The sequence below is a fragment of the Neovison vison genome, chromosome 1, assembly GCF_020171115.1.
Source record: "Neovison vison isolate M4711 chromosome 1, ASM_NN_V1, whole genome shotgun sequence".
Taxonomy (NCBI): domain Eukaryota; kingdom Metazoa; phylum Chordata; class Mammalia; order Carnivora; family Mustelidae; genus Neogale; species Neogale vison.
This window is the reverse complement of record NC_058091.1, coordinates 204236422-204257325: the sequence shown is the minus strand read 5'-3', so window position 1 is coordinate 204257325 and position 20904 is coordinate 204236422. Positions and strand designations below refer to the sequence as shown.

At 37.2% G+C, this 20904-nt stretch overlaps 2 long non-coding RNA genes across 2 annotated transcripts in view; one reads left to right on the top strand and one right to left on the bottom strand.

Annotated features, from left to right (window-relative positions):
* Positions 1–2358: 2358 nt before the first annotated feature.
* Positions 2359–20904, bottom strand: part of LOC122901025 — a 34343-nt gene continuing 15797 nt past the window's right edge. The window contains exon 3 of the long non-coding RNA XR_006383350.1: positions 2359–2425. This is a non-coding gene — a long non-coding RNA (uncharacterized LOC122901025). The remainder of the gene's footprint in view (positions 2426–20904) is intronic.
* The window catches only part of LOC122901016, a 39706-nt gene continuing 22500 nt past the window's right edge, over positions 3699–20904 (top strand). The window contains exons 1-2 of the long non-coding RNA XR_006383348.1: positions 3699–3935; positions 15616–15678. This is a non-coding gene — a long non-coding RNA (uncharacterized LOC122901016). The remainder of the gene's footprint in view (positions 3936–15615; positions 15679–20904) is intronic.

Here is a 20904-nt window from a genome sequence, read left to right as displayed (position 1 = left end):
AAAAAAGGAAAAAATGAGACTTTACTCTCCTTGCTCAATGTCTACTATTCAAACCTTAAGAATAAAACATACCAGTAGCTATTGTTTCTATTCATTTCAGAGCTTCTACTTGCTGATACCTTATGGGGTCTCCAGGAGGTGGGGGAAATGAAAACTCCTGAGATTTTCAGGAATGCCAACAATGTGAAGTTGGAATCCCACTCTAACTACTTTCATTCATTGTTCCAAAGGTGACACTGGTCCTTGTGTTCAAAGGGAGTTGGAGGAGGACAAGCAGTTTTAAGGTAGCACAAAGAAAGGCAATTTAATGCTTCCTTAAGGAGAAGCTGCGGAGGGCTGTGCTGGTGGGGACAAAGATAATACAAAAACAGCAGTAAGAGAAAAAAGCATGGGTGGGGTGGAGGGGGGAAGGAGTTCTGCTGATGACTTGGGATGAGGTAGGAGGAAGAGGTGGAAGTCACCTGCACAGGTGTTTGAAGAAGATTTGGGAGTGATGCAAACCTAGGGACAACAGAAGCAGTGAGGCGGGATGCAGAGAGACATCCAGGGAGCTCCCAGGAATAATGGAGAGCACACGTTGCATCATCAGGATCACTGAGACCCGAATCCTCTGGGGAAGTCATGTCTTTTTTGTACTAAATGTTTTGAAGCAGAGCTTGGGGGTGGAGTGAAAGAGGAGGGGAAAATCACTGGGAAAAATTAAGCAGTCTGAAAGGAGTCTAAGATTATGAAGATAAATGTTTACCTCTCTGCTGCATTGTATCTCTTGAAATGAAACTGGTTTTGAATAGTGCTGCATCCGTACTGCAAGAATGTGGGCATTGTGAACAAATTGACTGTCTCAGATGATTTGACACATTTTGATTTCTGCTTAGGAAAATATCTGTTAATCCTATTAGAAAGAGAAGGAGAGGGTCCTGAGTAGGAATGTAAGAGATCAAATCACTTACCATCTTGCTCACTCTCCCACTGCCAAGGTCTTAAAGTCAGCATTTCCACAAGACCTGGGCCTCATCCCTGCCCTGCTTGGCCCCGCATGGAAACCTCTTCACTACCTGCCCCCACCCCCTCCCCATCCTTGCCACGGCCCTGGTTAAAATCAAGACCAGACTGGATGGCTGCCTTGTCGCTGGCAAACCAAAGCAGAAAAGACCTGGCGTTATACTTTCTTTTCATGTATTTTCTTTCTTTTCCTCCATCCTCCCTTCTATTTTCCCTTTCTTTTGTCTCCTTCCTTCCCTCCCTCCCTCCCTTTCTTCTTTATATGGTTTGCTGTTTCCTAATACCCAACGCTAGACCATTCTTTGTGTTTGGCAAAGGAAGCAGTTTTATTGTTGGGTAACTCCAGGGGGGATATGGTGTCTATGATGTTGTCTGAGCCAAACCTCCCCCGGGAAGGTTAACTACCTCTCGCTTACTCTCCAAGGGGGAAGGATAACAACCACAGGCTCGAGCACCAGCCACCCTCTCTTGCCAGAAAGTGGAGCCTTTCCTGCCTGGGAGTACCTCTGCTTCCCATACGGGTGTATCTTCAGTGCTGTAGTGAGACTTACTGGGACCAGTTATCTGGACTTTGAATTGATAAGAGTACAAAGGACAAATCTGGGAAACAGAAGACATTTTTCCCCAACTACTTCCCGAAAAAGGTTCTTCTGGGAGCGACACCCAAGTCTGATCAAAGGATCTGTTCCTCTGTCTCAAGAGCCAACGCTGGAGCCCAGCATGCAGCTAAAAATATGCACTCACAGTCCTAGAAAATTGTATTCATTAGACTCTACCTACAGGTCCTCACCCAGAATCTGCTCTATGCCAAAGCAGCGTGCGGCTGTTAATCCTCCTTTATAGATTAGGCAGTAAAATAAAGAGGGTGGGGCTGAAATGCAGGGGAAGTCTGCACACGTGTTTGGAAAGGAAGAAAAGGAAAAGCACAGGGATTTCTTGTTCTCTCCTTCCTGTTCCGAGTTGCCAGGGTTGTCCAGACACCACGGAGAGATGCAGGGCTTTTTCACATTTACAGTATTTTCACTGCCACAGGGTTAGTGCTTGCTGCACGTAAAATGGGGAGTTAGAGACAGAGCAGATAAATGCTTTTCAAACAGTGGCACATTATTCTTTCTGGATCCCTCCTCCCCTCTTCTTTATATGTTAGAGAGGAAAGAATGAGAATCAGAGCTGACATTACTGAGCACTTACTATGTGCCAAGCACTGTGGCAAGTGTGTTGTATACGGGATCTCATTTCCTTCTTCTAAGATAACGTGGGAGGGTAGACACATCTCTCACCACCACTTTGCAGAGGAGGACATTAAGATTGCGCAAGGGTGAACGAACTTGAGCAAGTAAATGGCAGAGCTGGGATTTGAACCCGAAGCTTCCAGAAGTCTTGCTCTTGACATCTATGCCATAATGCCATCTCTGAACAGTTCCTGTAAAAATATGTTTCACAGCTTTCATTTAGGATCTTGGTGACCGCGCCTTAGTAACAATTATGTTATTATGTTTCTTTTCGGGATTTTCTGCCATCAAATGGCAGGGTTCCTTGAAGGCAGGGACTGTGTCTCCCTCACCTCTGCACCTCTGTGACCCTTAAAACCAAGTATCTTGCACAGAAGAGGAGCTAAAGAATTATTTGTTGAAATGAGCTTTAGATTACCCCTGTATCTAAATAAAGCCCATCTAAACAAGTCCATTTCCCAAAACACTGGGGTTTTCCTCTTCTTTGTAGCCATCCTCTTCTTGTTTTGTTTTCAAAAGGTTGATTTTGAACTGGAGGGACATTGCAGTTGTCTTGTCACTTAGAGTGATTTGAAAGTGAGAGTCTGTGTAGTGCTTTAGCCTGCCCTCAGCAATCAGGCCTCACACTCACAAGGCTCTGATTGTAGGAGTTGCCTTATTTGCATTGATGAGGATGAGCCAGCTGCTAGAGCATACAGAACTGCACCTGACACAATCACCGAGTTCAGGATTAGCGCGGGGAATCAGGAATCCACTGCGCTGCATGGCAATCTCAGCCCTACATTAGAGTCACTCATGCAAAATGACCCAAATTTGCAATGAGCACAATTAGCAATCCAAAGATGCATGTTAATTTGGGGGCCGATATTTTCCTACATGTCCCTAAATTAAAAATAATAAATATACTCTTTCCTAGGGCGTGGAAATAATTCAGGGGATTATGAGTTTGTAAAAAAAATGCGTAAACCCCAAGAAATGTGGATTTCTTTGGGTAACTAGCCACCCCCCCACACATATATCAGAGGTATTAAGTTTGGCATCAGATATGGTAAGATCTTTGTGGTGTCATGCTCCTTTTTGAATCAGGAGAAAACAGCTATTTACAAGGATAAAAATACTAAAAATAACAATAGCTATAGTATGTGGAAAAGGGAAATCAAAGCTTTTTTTTTTTAAAAGGAGATTTGATATTTTCTATTATGTATTAATATTTCTGAGGCTACATTTGGGTCACACATAACCACAGATACACTCAGTGATTTCAGGATTTTCTAAAAGTGCAAGAGATTATGTTGAATTTTTATTAAACAGAGTCTATAAATCAAATGGAACCTTCTCAAACCCTGTACTGTGTTTCCATATGTCTGCAGTCTATAGGTATTGAAATGCTCACCTATACTTTAGGAAAAAAAAAAAAAAACACAACATTTTGCAAAAATCGAATAAATGATCATTCGAAGCAAAAGCATGCAGTTCAAAAGCTAAACCTCCCATTGGAGAACAGAAAATTTAATGAGCTTTTAATGGAATGCAATGCTCAGAGTAGTAAATTATTTGTTAGTTGACGATGCAATCAGCATGCTGATTAAGGTTGCTTGGTTTTTTACTAAACATTAACTGAATGAAAACGGGTAGTCCTTGTTCTGCTTGGGGGGCTTTAAGGAAGCAAATGGACTTTCAGAACAGAGATTGTCAATAAAGGTGAGTGCACTCCAGGTGTCATTTGAATATGATGATAAAATACTTCTGATAAATATTTAAAAGCATTTTAAATCCACAATGTTCGCCTAGTGTATTGTGGACTCTGTTTAAAGAAACAGTGGGCCTTAGCAGGCCTAACAACAATCCCTCTATCTCTCTCTAGAAAGAAATATCTAGATCTGCTTTCTTTTATTGCAAAAGAGAAAAAGGGGGGTGGTATGCTTTGAAAATATAAGCCAGCATGGACTCTGAGACCAGGAACTGTTTAGAATGTGAACCTAAAAAAAAGACAAAAAGGACAAAAATCAAAACAAAGGAAAATATTCTGACAGCAAATAAAGGAAGAGACATCTGTTTCTCTGGATAGATTAAGATAACATTTTAATTAAGCAGTTTCGATATTCTGATGTTTTTAAATAACTGCCATTAGAATACATTTGTATTTTTAAATTTATAAATGACGGCATTCTGAGGGCAAGAAGTATTGTAATATTGGAGTTATATCCTGCCTAATTTAAGAGGTCTGAAGGGGGAGTAAAAGGAAAAGGGCAAAAATTGAAAATAAATTATATAATGCTTATTTTTGTTGTTAGATGGTTAATACAGAATTTATAAGGTCTATCATTTACCACATACTAATTGGTATATACAGTTACTATAAATTATTGTTTCTGAGAGAGATTTTGTTACTGTGTTTAAATTTCTAAATTTCTTTTCCCCCTCAAAAGAAGGGGCTTTTTTCTGTTTGTTTGTTTTGCTCTCTACCAATTGCAGAATTATGGGTTTGTAGGTTAATTTTCTTTGAACAGCTACAAAGTTCTTTTTCTATAAATCCTAATTAGTTTCATCATTGGTGATTCTCTGGCAATGATCAGGTACCCTTAAAATCCGATAAATAACTACCTCTCACTTTTAACTATTCCTGTTTATGACCCAAGAGGTTAAAAGCCTTTGACTGGCATTTGACTTCTGACCTCATATAAATGTTATCTTATCAGTTCCTGCTTGTTAACTTGTATTGAGTGCTTGTCCCTGATGGCTTTTAGATAAAGGGTTGTGGGCTTCTTTCTTTTTTTTTTTTTTTCCCTTTTTAATATATTTCCTATAGGAACTAAACCATTTGCTTTGTTCTATGCCTGGTGCACTCCAGTCTAGAGAGTAACCTGCTATAAATCTTTTATAAAGCCCCAAATATACTTTTATTTATTCTCGACATTATTTTAAGTTTAGCTTTATGGGTGGGATTTTATCGTTGAGAATATATATTTATTATAATTAATAGCAGTAATTACTAGCCATCTTAATCCTTTACCATGTTAGTCAGGAAACTGGTTAGCTTGGTATTCTTTTAAAAAAATGCAAAAAAAAAAAAATTTAGCTTTGCATTTACACCAGCATGAGATGAGTTAGAGAGATAATTTATGGAAATCTTGCCTCCCCAGACTTTAGAAGTCTGCCTAATGAGAGAGTCATCAGTAAGATATATCTTTTTTTAAAAATTGAATCCAGACCATGAACAGGGCATTTTCGAACCTTTGGGGACGAAGGAGGTGGCCTGGAGCCCTCTTTTTCTCTTCTGTCCTAAGAATTAAGAAGGATTTCGGCCCTTTATTCCATTTGCAGCTGTGTGTGTTGTTCACACATTCAAGTGTGTATGTATGTGAGTCCAGCCACTGTGTACAAATCTAAATACATTTGAATGTTTGCATTTTAATCTCTCCATACCTCCATGGCATCATGAGAGTATTCTGGGCAGATATTGGTGCCTCTGAGGCTGCCTCATTTGCAAATGACCTACAATGTGATTTCTAAACAAAATATTACATTAATTTCTATGTGGAAAACAGGCAGTAAGGAGGGGAAGAAAGAAGAGGCAGCCATCTTGGAGTCCTTTTGCCTTTTAGCCTCTTTTCTCTTCCCAAGGCTCGAGAGAGTTAGAATATTATCTTTATTTTTAATTGGCCTTGAAAGTAATGCAGGAAGCACATACAAGAGACCTTTGTATTTGTGTTTGGGGTAGAAAAAAGTTGTAACCTCTTTGGACTTTAAATAATAACTGCGACTATAGACAAACTACACCTATTATTCTCAACCCTTCTAAATAAATATACATATAAATGAAGCATATGCCACAGCTTGTAAGAGACCTGCACAAAACCTATTAGGGGAAACAAATGTCTATTTGGACCATTCGTTTACTGTTATCTAAAGAATTAATATGTCAGTAAAGTTATCTGCCCTTCCTCCTCCCCCATTCTTTCTTTTCTCCCCAAACACACTCTCACATGCACACACACAAACACAGGCATTCAGACACCCCCCAATCTGGAGAAATGGCAACCCTGGAAACTTGTCTTTTTTTTTTTTTTTTTTTAATAGGAATTTCCCACTTTCTCTTAGGTCTTAAGTCTTTAAGAAAGCAAAAAAGACCAGCTTTTATTTTTTTAATTTTAATTTTCTGTGTGTGGAGAGCTGGTCTGGCTCTGTAGTGCCCTGACACTGCTTTCATCATGCTCATATTCTGGCAACACACAGGTTTAATACAATTTGTCCTAACTTTTCATTTCAACCATTGCTTCTCTCAGAGTGGCCAGAGTTTAAAGACTGCGAAAGCAAAGGGAAAAGAAATACCACGGCAGGGGGAAAAACAAACCAACCCCCAAACTGGTGCTGGTATTCACAGCACTGACACATTCTCAAATGTTTTCTCTGTAGTTATAACACAAAAGCGCTTTCTTCCCTGTTTTGATGTGTTAAAGACGGGAAAGAGAGAGGACACTTGGAAGTGGTAAAGTAAGTATTTGGAAGCACAGAGAAGGTGTTTCTCCTTTGAATATCCAGCATGTGTCAATAACATGTAGAGGCTTACAGTTTCATATTAATTAACATTCTGTAAACGGAGAGGGGATGAAAAGTTAAATTTAAGCAAGTTGTGGCACACCGCCGAACTTTGAGCTACCAGCGTTGCCGTTTTGTGAGTCATGAGAAGTGTATCTGAAGCCCCTCATGCTGCTAGCTCTGAAATAAGGATAACCAGAATCCTGAGGCCCTCTGAAAAGGGGGTGAGGATATCCAGAACAAATTATTATCTAATTCTGGCATTTGGCAGAAGAGACCATGAACTTTTTTTTTTTTTTAACTCCTTTAATGTCAGTAATCTGAAGTAATGTCAGTGATTTTTTTCCTAGCCCGTATTATTTGCAGGTTGTTTTCCTGAGTGAAACAAGTAAGGATTTGAAACACAAATAATGACCTGATTCCTAAATACTCTCTCCTATTCTGGTGGCCAAATTCTCTGAGTTGAATCCCAGAGTCCTTTACCATTATATTTTGTACTGTGGCTTTTTTAGAAGTAATATTTAAACATGTAAACTGGATGACTTCAAAATTGGTGTAAGTTACACTACCGCTTTTTTATATGTAATTAGTGTATTAACATATAGGGGTAAGTCTTAGTATACTCAAAGCAGAAAAAAGTGTTCACTTCAACCAGTTTCTGTATCAATCAAAATGAACTCCCTCAGAATCGTTGGTGTATTTTGAAACATAGTTAGACGAAGACAACGACGAAGGGGAATCGAGGCCCTTGGCTTTTCTGTAGAGCTGTATCACCAAGATTTATAAAGTTACCTAAGGGTGTATTAAAATATATTGCCTTTGTATGTTTATATGTTTATAAACTTACCTCAGGAATATATTAAGAAATACAGCCCATTTTATTTTTTTCCCCCATTCCTTGCCAAAAATCAATCCTGCTCTGTCTGGAAAAAACAGAGACTTCTGTGATGTGATATCATATACCTTTCTGTATTTCAGCAAAGACACAGAGGACACAGAATCAAAAATATCAGTATTTTTAGGACCCAACTTACAACTATTAAGGTTTAACCCCTTCCTTTGTAAAGACCGATAGAAATGGATTTCTCATTTCTTTGGTTTCTGTCCTCCTCTTTGCATGGTTTTTTTTTTTTTTTTGTATAAATTAGCTTTGTCCTTTCTTAGTAAAATGTTTAAATCTGGGCACATGCTTGCTTTCCCAAATAGATTCTCATTCTCACTCTCTGCAACTTGTCTTGGTTTTGGAATGGGGAACGGTTTTCCTTATTTAAAAAGCTTTGTAATTCGGACTCAGGGAGCCAGAACCTCTTTCTGTCCATCTGGACATGCTCAAGGGTCATACCCAAGATCATAAGCCATGTTTGCATCCTCCTTATGGGAAAATGGTAAAATAATATACACAAGCATCTGATACCAGGGGCATGGCCTGGACACACACCTTGCCCTCCTCCCCTTGGCCTCGCCTGCCCTGAAGAATGAATACATCCATCTCCAAAGTTGATGCTTCGAAGTGACCAGTCAGATGCTAGCAGGTCAGCTGGCTGTCCTCTTGGACAGAGGGTCCATAAATCAGAGACATGTTGGTGTGGCTGAAAGAGGAAGGTAGTCTAGCCTGAGGGAAGCCACGTAAATCTCTCCCAGTGCATTGTTCCTGGTAGGGAGTGGGGGTGAGAGTTGGGGTAGCTCCTGGGGCCTTGCACTGTTATTAATGCCCCGGCCCTCCTGCAGTGGGTGCTAACTTGTTGTGCATGAGAGCTGCCACCACCCTTCCCAAACATCGGGCCGCTTGGAAAAGTCAAGCACTGCTGAGCCCTGATTTTCATTTAATAGTCAAAACCAAGATGCATTTGGGCTATGATGATAGGACAGCTCCCTTGAAAAGATTATTTGAACTACAAAGGCATTCATTTAGGGCTAGCGATGTTGCAAAAGGGCCTGCTAGAAATTAGCAGCCTGTCCCGGTATTTGGAGAGCAAGAGTGACAACTTATTGGAAGTTCTCAAGGAATCATTTATATTTCACACTCCACTAGGCAGCTGATTTGAGATTGTCTGTTAGCATAACAAAGGCTCTGAGCCTGTGAACTTCAGAAACCTTTCGACCTCTTAGCTGCTGGCATGAATAGCCCCCAGTTCTGCCTATAGAGATCTCCCAAAGCTCCCCTGTTCGTGGCTAAATTGTTAATCAGGGTAATTTAATATAGTTTTCAATATGCCTCATCTCTTATTGGGAAAGGTATTCACAGCTCCCCTACCCCTGAAAAAAAAGTTCTTTTATTCAAGTGTGAGAGGGGCAGCTGCAGACAGACCCCCATCTCTCGCTGCTCCCCCCACTCCTCCTCTGTAGCAGCAGCAATGTTCGGAAGGGCAACCATAGTGAAGGGCCAGAAAAAGAAACTCGAACTACGATGCCTTTGCCAGCACTCCAACCTGAACCTGAAATTCCAGCCTATTTACGCTGGGAACCGACAAAACAAAAACCCAAAGCTCAGCCATAACTGACATCTCAGAGCCAACACACACGCGTGCGCGAGTGAGCGTGCGCGCGCACGCGCGCGCGCGCGCACACACACACATACACGCACACACACACACATCCACGCACACGCCACACCCCCTTCTCCTCCCTCCCTTCACTACCAGGCTTCCCCTCCCTCTTCATCCCCCAACTAAGCCTCTCTTCTGGCTCCCGACAAAACCCACCAGACCCCAAGGCCTGCTAATTTTCGTTTCTCTCACTCTTTGGAGGCAGCCCACACCATCCTGCGTTCTCCTTCACACAGTCACCCTCAGCCCGGAGCCGCATCTTCTCCCAGTGTCACATATACTTGTTCTCACCCGCTACCTCGCACACTATCAATTCACAAGCACATTAGTTAGCTGAAAAGAGCCAGAGCACAAATATATTCATTTTAATCCAGTTAAGACCTAAGAGGTCTCATAGGATATTATTCAATAGTTTGAAAATCAAGTATAAAACTCAGATTTTGCTACACAGTTTCATCTCAGAGAGGTCTGCAGCCAGGCCTTTTACTTTCCTCCAGTACATAAGGTAAAAATAAAATAAAATAAAATAAAATAAATAAAAAACAATCACAAGCAACCCATCCTTCTTCACACAACCACTCTTCAAGTGTTATTTTGTCTTTTTAAAATGCTGTGTTTCTCATACTCATGGGCAAAGCCAAAAGAAAAATTCCATACAAAGAAGGAAAAAATATGAAATCACTATTTTAAAAAACAGAAGGATACAAACTCTTTTCCATGTAAGAGTTTTAAGACATCTATAATCTTTAATCTTTCATTTTTATGCAAGAATTTTAAGACATCTGTAAATGTATCTGAATGTTTCCTGATTGCTTTGGTGGTGATTTTCTGTGCAATTGTGCTCTTTGTGCTAGTTGAGACCCTGTGTCTTGCTTCTTCCTGAAACAGCCATTTCTCATTAGCCCTGTCTTGGTTGGTGTACTTGTCTCTCAGCCTTCTAAAGTTGGATAAAGACAGGATCTAGTGCCTGAACTATTTTCTTTGAATTTGCTCTAGTTAGTTTGGTCCCTGATGAGGGTATGGACTTTCTTCACACACTTGGGATCCTAGTCTACCAAGCATCTCAAAACTGCTGAGATGGGAAACAAATTCTATTTATAAGATCCAAGAAAGGATTACTAACCTCTAAAATAGGAAGTACAAATACAGACCCATAATCAATAAAACAAAAGAGCTCAGCCTCTTTCTCAAGATAATTTTTCTTGTAGTTAAAAGAAAAAGATTTAAAAAATACATTTCCTGGTCAATTTTAATATCTAAACAATGCCCAAAGGTGACACTTGGGAACAGAAAATAAAGTAAGTGTATCTGGTTATTATTTTATATGGCAATCCAAAAATCTGCATTTTTCTTAAAAAAAAATCTGACTGCTTAAATGTCAATGGTGTGGAAGTTTTTATATCATAAGCATTTTTGTCAATAATATATGCATTATTCATTTAAATGACAGGCCCTTTAGTTTATTTTATTCTATAAGTAGTGATTTTCATTTTCATGATGTCTCAAACCAAAATATTTTAGAAATATTGATAGTTACAAGTCAGTGAAACAATATTTTTGGTTTCTCCTTTAAAAAGTCACCCCCCCCCAAAAGAGAGAGAGAGCGAGACAGGAAGAAATCATTCATATAAAAATTAAGAGAAATTTAACTTTCAAAAGATGGTTAGAGAGAAAAAATATTATGACTTTCAAACCTAAGAAAGAAAAAATACACAATTTGCATTTTTTCAGTGCTTTCGCTTAACATTTTTTTCATTAGCCTTTCTTCATTAGAATTTATGATCCATGTCCATCATTACACTTTCACATCTCTGATTTCTGTTAAATTTTCTAACAAAGGTTAATAAATATAAAGGGGGTAAAAGGCCTATTTACTTTCACCTAAAGTCCTCAATATTTCAAGGTTATTTGTATTTGCATGGAAATTTTTCCATGTTCTAATTTAAATTATCAAAATTTGGATTTAATTCTATCTGTTGTTAGGAAGTAACAGGAATTTTTCTTAAAGGAACTGAACAATGTGATTTTGCTAAATTATAACATTTTCTTGGTGTTGGGCCATCTAACACCCTTTCTAGCATGGCACAGTTTGGGCTTCACATTTATGGAAGGAAAAGGGTTGGGGGGAGAAGGATATATATTTGGAATGGTGTTTGACAGGGGGAATGAACGCAGACACCAGAACAATTATATTACAATCCCACTGGGAATGCCAGCACCAAATTTAGCCAGACTGATGGGGTACTGTCTAGACGGTCCCTTTTGTGTATCAGCTGTTTTTTCCCTGCTTTATTGCACTGCCTGAATGTGTGAGTTGAACATGCATATGGATCCCAAACATAACCATTCCTGCAACCATACATTGCTATTAAACTTCCTCTCATTTGGCTGAGAATCAAAGGTTGTATATTCCTACTATATTCTCTTTATAATGTTTTATAATTAAAATGCAGCTTCCAGAACTAGTGGTTTAACAAAGCTTCAAAGACAAAGTAGAAGGTGTTTAGGCTGTTTTTTTATATGAAAAAATAAATGTACTAGGTAAACATTTCTATCTTCTCAAACATGTCCACCTCTTTTCTACAGAAGTTAAAGAAAGCCAGGAAGAAAAGAAATAAAACAATGAGAAGAAAAAGGCATAGCACATGTAAATTACCACCTTTCCTTTTGAAAAGGGCAAGGATAGAAAGAAAGAATATTTATTAAATGTTTACAGTATAATTAATGGCAGTGTGTGTGGCTTTCCTTCTCCCCCCACTTTTCTTTATCTCTCTTTATTTGGTAAACCAAATAGAGTTCAGGAATCAGAGTTCTTTTGAGGGCTTAGAAATAGATTCCCAAACTCTTTTAAATATATGCTTACAAGATTACTTTAGTGTTATTGGGCAGATAGGAAATCCCAGAGACATTTCACATCTGGGCAACTGTCAGGATTTTGTTTTGTTTGTCAAGATAGTGCAGGAAGGCTAATTCTTACTTATATGTGATTACAGTATCCATACAAAACATTCCTTGTTCAAAGGAGCAAGTATAAACTCTTAAACAGTATATATATTCCATGGGTGATAGGTACTAAAGTTGGATGCCTTTGCTAACAACAAAGAATCTGAAATGAGTGCGAATTAATTATTCCAATTAACAAATAAGAAATAGAAAACATTAATGCTAATGAAAGTAGTATCAGATCTACCTCTGTCAATGAAAGGTTTATCAGCAACTTTTATCTACAGTCACCAAAAACTGAAAGATGTAAGAAACTGGAATTCCACAAAATATGTCATTATAAATAAAAATCTTGCTTCCCACTATTTAGGGAAGCGAACCCTACAGCACAGATAACTTTACTAATATGTATACAATAGCAGGAATTCTTTATTTCATTTGCTGTAATTTTTTTCCCTTAGCAAAATGAAAAATGGTGAATGTTTTTGCCCTGAAGGAAAACAAAATCAAAAATAGAGTTGTTGATAGAAAAAAATTTTAATAGATATATTCTGATTTCATAAGCCAAATTTTGTCAGTGACTAAATGATGGAAATTGATTTTTAAAATAATAATTTTCCATGCCTTACCCCTAGAACTCAATAACTACCACATACTAAGGACAATGAAGATTTTATTTGCCTTTTGAGGACTGGGTATTGAAGAGGACTGCAAGAAAGAGAAAGTAAACTTTATTCCCAATTTTACTGAACAGGACAAGGCTAGAAGTCATCTGTTTTTTCACTTTGAAATATCAGATCACAAATCAACAAACATACACCATAATTAGTGACACAGGATTGGGGGATATTTCCTGGTTGGAAAACGTTATGAGTCTTGAACAGCTGACACTAAGCATGGAGACCCTGAGTTATACTTGAAGGCACTGATGCTAACAATCTCTGAGGCCTTAAGTTTGGTATGGTTGAGAAAAAATACAACCAAAGGCAGTGACAGAAAGCAAAATTAACCAAGCCTGGGAAATAAGAAAGCAAGAGAAAAATGGGGTGGGATGGGGAAGACCAGTGTGGTTTGGGGGTGGCATGCTGGGGTAGTGAGTGAGAAAGAAAGAGGAGAGAATGAATATTCTAAGCATTGTTTTAATCTAAAACAGAGATGCTTCCAGGAGAATGCATTTCAATGGAGCTGAGCCAAAAATAATTATAGAGATTTTCTTGTTTTGTTTTGTGAATGAAGAGCATCTCTTTTCTCTGGAGATGAGAGAGAGAGAGAGGGAAAGGGAGGGAGAGGGAGGGAGAAGGCGAGGGAGGGAGGGAGAGATTGAGAAAGGACCAAGAGATTGAAGTGATGCCCCTCTGCCCCTTTGCTTCCACACAGCACAGTAGCAGACCTTTCTTTCTTCCCTTTTCCAAAAGCTATTGGCACGGGATTGTGTTAGGAAGAGAGGGAAGTGGCAGTAGCCCTCAAACCTAGCTGGGTTTTCTATTCTAACAATAGCTTGTTTACTTTGATAAGGCTGAAGTATTGAAATTGGAAGCAAGATTGGGTTGGGGGGGCAGAGACACATATTTTAGGATCTAGAAATAAAACTGAGCTATTTACACTAAAAATATTCCCCTATTTGAGACACTTGAAACTTCCTTTGTTTTTTGTTTTTTGTTTTTACCAATTACATTTGTTTCCTTGTTTTTCATCATCAATAGCAAGCTACTAAAGGAAATAAAGTATTCTCTCGATTTTCCTCCATTTTTTTCTGTGATGCAAAATCTTTATCTTAGAACTTTTTTTCACAGGGAAAAAATTGTCATTTGTTAAAATAGCTTGGGCTATGACTGAATTTTTATAAAATAAATATACTCTTCAGGAAAGCTGGTATAAAAAATTTTATACTAATATGAAATACACAGGATTGGGGGAGAAACCCACCAATACTAACAGACTTTTGGGAGGAAAGGTAGTAATTGCAATTTAGAATTACTCTCTAAAGACTCTCAGTTTTCTTAAGTTAAATTGATTTGCGTACAAATCACATCATTACTTACTGTCTGAACCTGAATATTCTCTCCAAATCTCTTATGTTAGGTGTTGTGCCATGCTAATGACCCTGTTATTTTTATCATTCACAGACGTTAATTCTACAAGTGGGTTTAAGGTACCACTTTTATGTATTACCTGAATTTTTAAAAAACAAAACCTAAGAACCAGCTCCTTTCCTCCACATTGTATTTCACAACTTGTAAAAATTAACTTTTGTTTTTAGGAATATTTGACCTGTTAAGTGTAACAATTTAGTCATCCAGTAGAAGAACAGCATAGTGTGAGCTTAGTGGGTTAACACCAAATAGGTAAACTTAACGGGTTAACATCAAAATGACCTGGATGTGAATTTAAAACAAGAAGAACTACTTGTGTTACATTAGTAGTCAAGATTATCTATTGGGTTAAGCATAAATAACTCAGAAAGTAGCAAAGATGGATATAATTTCCTTTAAAACTTCTACATATTAAAATTGTCCCAGTTTTTCTGTCAAAAAACAATTGAAATATATAGTAGATGGCAGTAAAGTTATATGCTTCTATTATGTTGTTAAGTTTTTTTTTATTTCTTAAAGATGGAAAATATCTTCATGTACATGGGACTTTATTTGGGGATTTTCAAAACACGTTTTAAATGTCACTGTGAATATATTGTGTAAATCTATGAATATGAGTTTTATAAATCCACATTTAATTTAATTAATCATATTGATTCACTTGACATTTTTCTCCTCCTAAATCTCCCTTTCCCTTCTTTCCCCCAGTCTCTCTATTAAAAGCAATTCATTCACAGTGGTAGACTAATTTTTGAAGCAGATTTTACAAAATAAAACCTACGATGGTTTTAGAGGAACTTTTAAAAGCATTCAACTTAAATTTGTTAGAAGTGGTTAAAATGATTATTTAAGAATTCAGAGTACTTAATCACACTAATCTTCACAATCTATGTAAAACCCAATATCCCAAATGAGCAGATCTACTTTTTTTTTAGGAGTACTTATTAATATTAAATAACCAGAATAATCTAATATGCTTTAAGGCAAAACAAGTGATGAGATTAGCAACAAATACTTATTTTGCCAAGTTTTAAAAGAAAACTTTACCTCTTTTAAAATAAAACAATTTATAAAACAGAAAAATACTTAGTGATATTTAGTATTTATTAAAACCCCCAATATACACCATTTGAGAATTTATATTTGATTTTACTATGTCATTAAAATTGTTGAGGGAACATAGTAGTCTACTAAAACATTTAGAATATGGTATATAATAATTTATTATTAAAGGCAATGTAATCTGTCACGCCAACACAGGTATTTACTATGGAGCTCTGGAACAAATTTGGAAACGAGAGGACAAAGAGAGATTTACAATTGGTAAGTGTCCCAAAGACATTAGCAAAAATAACTAAGCTGAAACGAGTATAGAGACATAGGTATCTGCATCAAGCCTTCTATATATTATAAGAATACATAGATATAGGTGTACAGATAGGCTAAATGCAGATATATTTATCATTTGTCTGCAGTGGTCATCCTATCATAAAATGGATTTTTAAAGGTTCTATCTTGACCACTTCTTTTCCAGCCCCAAATTACGAAACCAATTTCAAAGCTTTGCTCAGGAAAGTTATGAATCACTTAAAACCAACCATCGAAAAATTGCACCAAAAGAAGTCCTCTTTGCTTGTTCTTTTCATTTTGTAGAGGTATGGAGTCCAACACGCAACTGAGGGTGGGGGTGAGGAGAGAGGAGGCAGCAAGAAGCAATCAAAAGGATTAGGATGGAAACTTCCTCAAGCTTCACGGGCTTGTTTGCTGGCCACAGATGCCATTATGGTGTATAGATAAGATATGTTTAATATGAAGACTTTAAAAAGAGCCTTCACACTCCTGAAAATTCAGAGGCAAACCCGAGCCTCTTTCTTTAGCCCATATACTTCACTACATTGGCCCAGGAAGCCTGGCTAAAGATAGTTTCATCCAGCTCACACACTTAGGTTTTGTCACTTCATGTCATAACCTCCACATTACTTAAATGTAGTTTTAAAATGTGTTAAATGGAAATGCTGATATAAGCCTAAATGTAGCTGTACTTGCTGTTTCTGCTCTAAGTTCATTCATGGTAGTGGATTTAGTTAAAGGGCCCAGAACAGCCATGCTTAACAGTAAGGAAACAAAATCCTTCTGGCTTCCATGGGGGCTAGGTATATGTCAGAGCAGAGGGAACTCACTGTAGATATTTGAGATAAACAACTTCTGTAGAAATGGACACATTTCGTTGGTGTCCTATATAATATAAAGAAAAAGAAAGATACTACATTACAAATAAAGCCCCAATTGCTTTTTTTTTTTTTTTTTTTTGGGATACTAAATGCTATTTTATATATCTTGGACACAGAAAACATCCAGTAAATTTTATTATAGTAAATAGCGGACTCCAGATAAGAACCGGTAGTGATCTGAGGTGTCTATTGAATCATAATCAAGAACTACCTGGTAAGCATTAGATGACAATAAAGGGTATTCTTACTAAAATACTAGATGAATTGATAAGAGAAAATGGTCACTCTGACAAAAAAGCCAACAGAAAATAGCAGTAATTATGTGTGTCTTATACACCAGCATCCTGCATTACATCCAGTATGCAGTGTGCTGTTTAAAAAAAAAAAAAAAAAAGTATGGTACCTCGTCTGGATGATACAGCTGCATTAGGAAGTTTTACAGAATGGCTTATTTTCCAGAACACAACATTTAGCTTTTCCACATGCTTTTTTTGGTAGAATTTCTCCTCCCAGTTAAAAACTGGTTTTCATCACACAACTGCATAATTATTTTTCTGCAACTAGCGATAATTACTTGTTTTGTGTATCTCTACTAGAGTGATTCAGTGTTTGCTGTTCTACCTCATAAAATGCATCTGTATTAGAGGCATGTGAAAAGGAGTATTGACCTTATATAATATATTGCTATATTGGTAGGGGCACACAGCTCTAATTCTTTGTAAAAGGCACAAAAGTCTATATTGCTTTGAGTTTTCCTTTTTGAATGCTATGTGAGTTTTCTGACTAAAGCATAAAACTGGAGGTAACTGAAGACAAGAAACCTCACAACATGGAAATTACTCAGTACACAAAGAAACTCTCAGATAAATGTACAATGGGTGACTGAATAAAAAAGGCTGTTGGAGGGATTTGTTGATAGTGGCATCATAGAAAACTCTGGAATCAGTGTTTGTGAGATCTGTCGCACCAAAAAATCAAGAACAGATTTCAGATCATTCAAGAATATCGAATCATTTTATGTTGCTCACAAAGCTCTCCACAAATACAAATGAAAATTAAGCAGAGCCCCTCCTGTCAGTCTTCTTTTATCTTACAACAGCACTTCTCTTTCTCTCTTTTCCTTCCAACTCTTATTTGTCTGAGGTTCTCCTTTCTTTCAAGTTCTCTTTAATCCTTGCTTTCCCATGTCCCTGTTTAGTCTTATTCACCAGTGATGCCAATAAAAATAAACAGTCTATTTAAAACAAGTGAGTCAATGCCAAAAAACGCATGATTGATGTGTAGCTTATTTTTTATTTTTATTTTTTAGTGAAACTACACCTTTGGCATTGTCTTATTTAATTTTTTTTTATCATTTAAAAAACATAACACAAAGAAAACATCAGAGAATTGAAGGGCTATTTAAGGTCTTTGGATTTATTTATAAATATATGTAATGTTAAATGCAGTGGAATCCTTGTGAGACTACTTTCGTGCTTACTGATCCCAGGGTGCAGAAAGAATTAGCTTACCCAGGAAAACTCAAAGTCATAATTAGTCTTGTGAATTATAATAATCGGGTCTCATCCTACATTTCTTTCTCATGTGGTACTCCCAGTGGGAGTTCTGCATGAAAAAGGACTACAGGATTGGGCATTAACAATGGTATACCTGCAAAATATGAGCATTTTCCTATAGCACCAATCAATGAAATTAGAAATCTTCCCCATGTTGGTCCTCTGCCCTTTAACCAATTAAAAGATTAACACCAACAGATTTTTCAAATTTCAAAAGGAAATTTTACTCTTAGTTTTAAAAATATCTCTTAAAATTATAAAATAAAACTAGAAGTTTTCCCCCCAATATACCTTTTATTCTTGACTCAGTTATAGCTCTATGGTGTGATTAATTTTCACTTTTAGAAGAGTTAGCAACACTTAAGTTTTAGATAATTTCCTCAAACAAACAGAAACAAAAGAGCAAGTAAGGAAAGACTCAGTGAAACTCAGTAGAAAGCCATATGGAATCTCAAGGCTCTAAGATCAGCTATTTTTCCTAAATTGATTACTCAGGGTTGACTGACTGAGATGACCAATTGTTTTGGTAATCAGACCTAGCCTAAATTAAAGAAAAAAACAAGTGTAATAGTTTCCCAATCCTGAGATGTTGGTGTTTTGTCACAGAAATGTTTTTTATATGAATTACATTATGATGGACTGCTAAGTAGGCTTAGAAAAGTAAGCAGAATACAGTCATAATTGCTCATCCATCTAGAGCCCAACTCAACATGGTCCTAATAACCCTAAACATTTAGACAACAGTCCTTCAAGAGGTGATTGGATAAACAAACTGTACTATATTAACGATGGGATACTACTCAACAATATAAAAAATGAACTTTTGATACATTTTACAATATGGAAGAATTGTAACATAAATATGCTACAAGAAGCAAGACCAGAAAAAGAAAACAAATTATGTATATAATAGTTTAGGGAATTCAAATTAATGTGTAGGGACAGAAAGCAGATCAGTAGTTATCTGAGGGAATGATCAGGAGGCAGGAATTACAAAGAGGTGTGAGGAAACTTTTGGGGGTGATGGATATACACCCACTGTCTTGACAGTTTCACAGATGCATACAAATTGAAAAACTTTAAAAATTTTACAATTAAATATGAGCAGTTTGTTATATGACAATTTTACCTCAATAAAGTTGTTAAAAATAAATGGGCTGATTAGAATGTATATAGCAACCAATCAGAATGGATGTTTGCATTAACAACAAAAAATTCAGACAATAGGTTTCAGAATCATCCAGGTGATTGGGACCATGTATATTTGACCATGAAGAATCTGAAGACTGAGATGTTCCCCTTCATCCCCTCCCTGATGTTTATGATCCCTAGTTTAGTTCAAAACCGTTTTCCATAGTCTCCTGTTAAAAATCAACGCCATCGGGCGCCTGGGTGGCTCAGTGGGTTAAGCCGCTGCCTTCAGCTCGGGTCATGATCTCGGGATCCTGGGATCGAGTCCCGCATCGGGCTCTCTGCTCAGCAGGGAGCCTGCTTCCTCCTCTCTCTCTCTCTGCCTGCCTCTCTGCCTACTTGTGATCTCTCTCTGTCAAATAAATAAATAATTAAAAAAAAAAATCAACGCCATTCTGACTGAGGTGAGCATGAGAAAATGTCGGAATACCACACGTGCTTGAGATAGAGGTAAACTGAAATATACTTTCTTCTAGAGCAAATATGACCCATCTAGAAAACATTTCAATTCTATAGTTGTGTGTTCTGCCACAGCATCTCCAAAGATTTCCTCTTCCCTTTCTTTACTACCATATGTGTGATAAGAATGGAGTGGGGACCTAAATTGTTAGGAAAACAACAGAAATTACCAGAAGATATTTGTCTCAGCTAGATATCCTATGTGAGCTGATCAATTTCTATTCAATTCAGCAAAAATTTATTAAAATCCACAATAAGGTGCAAAATTACCATACTGCAAACTCTATTCTGGAATGGAGGGCAACTGAGTTACCTACCAAAGTGCCTCATATAGAAGGAAAAAAAAAAGGGGGGGGGACTGAGATAACTTCAGTTTATTATTTTTAAAAAATTTTTGGTAGGTTCCAAAATTCATTGTTTATGCACCACACCCAGTGCTCCATGCAATTATTCTTATTGTTCTATTTTTTCTTTTTTTTTTTCAAAGATTGTATTTATTTATTTGACAGACAGAGATCACAAGTAGGCAGAGAGGCAGGCAGAGAGAGAGAAAGGGAAGCAGGCTCCCTCCTGAGCAGAGAGCCTGACACAGGGCTTGATCCCAGGACCCTGGGATCATGACCTGAGCCAAAGGAGAGGCTTTAACCCACTGAGCCACCCAGGTGCCCACTTATTGTTCTATTTTTATTATGTGAATGTTGTGCTTTATTTACAACTAAATTTTTAGATGCATAGCTTGAGTTTGATCAGTGTCCATATTAAGGACAGAGGAAAAATAGTTCTATGTAATTTTTAAGAACCCCAGGGACTAAACTGAAAGTCAAAAGACATATGGAAAAACTGGAAGCAAACTGAATATATATGCAAATTGACATTTTACTAAGAGAACATGCTTAAAACTATGGGTTTATCAAACATATGTCAATGAAATTGAAACCAAAATCTCTTCAGCAAGTAGAATTGTTTTCTGAGTGCAGAAATAACATGCGTTTTACATTACCTGAAGTGGAAACATTTTTCCATCTCGTCCCATTATGATGTATTATTCTGATTTTAGAGATATAATACTAAAAATATATTAAAGAAAATATTTCTGTTTAGGGACTTACATA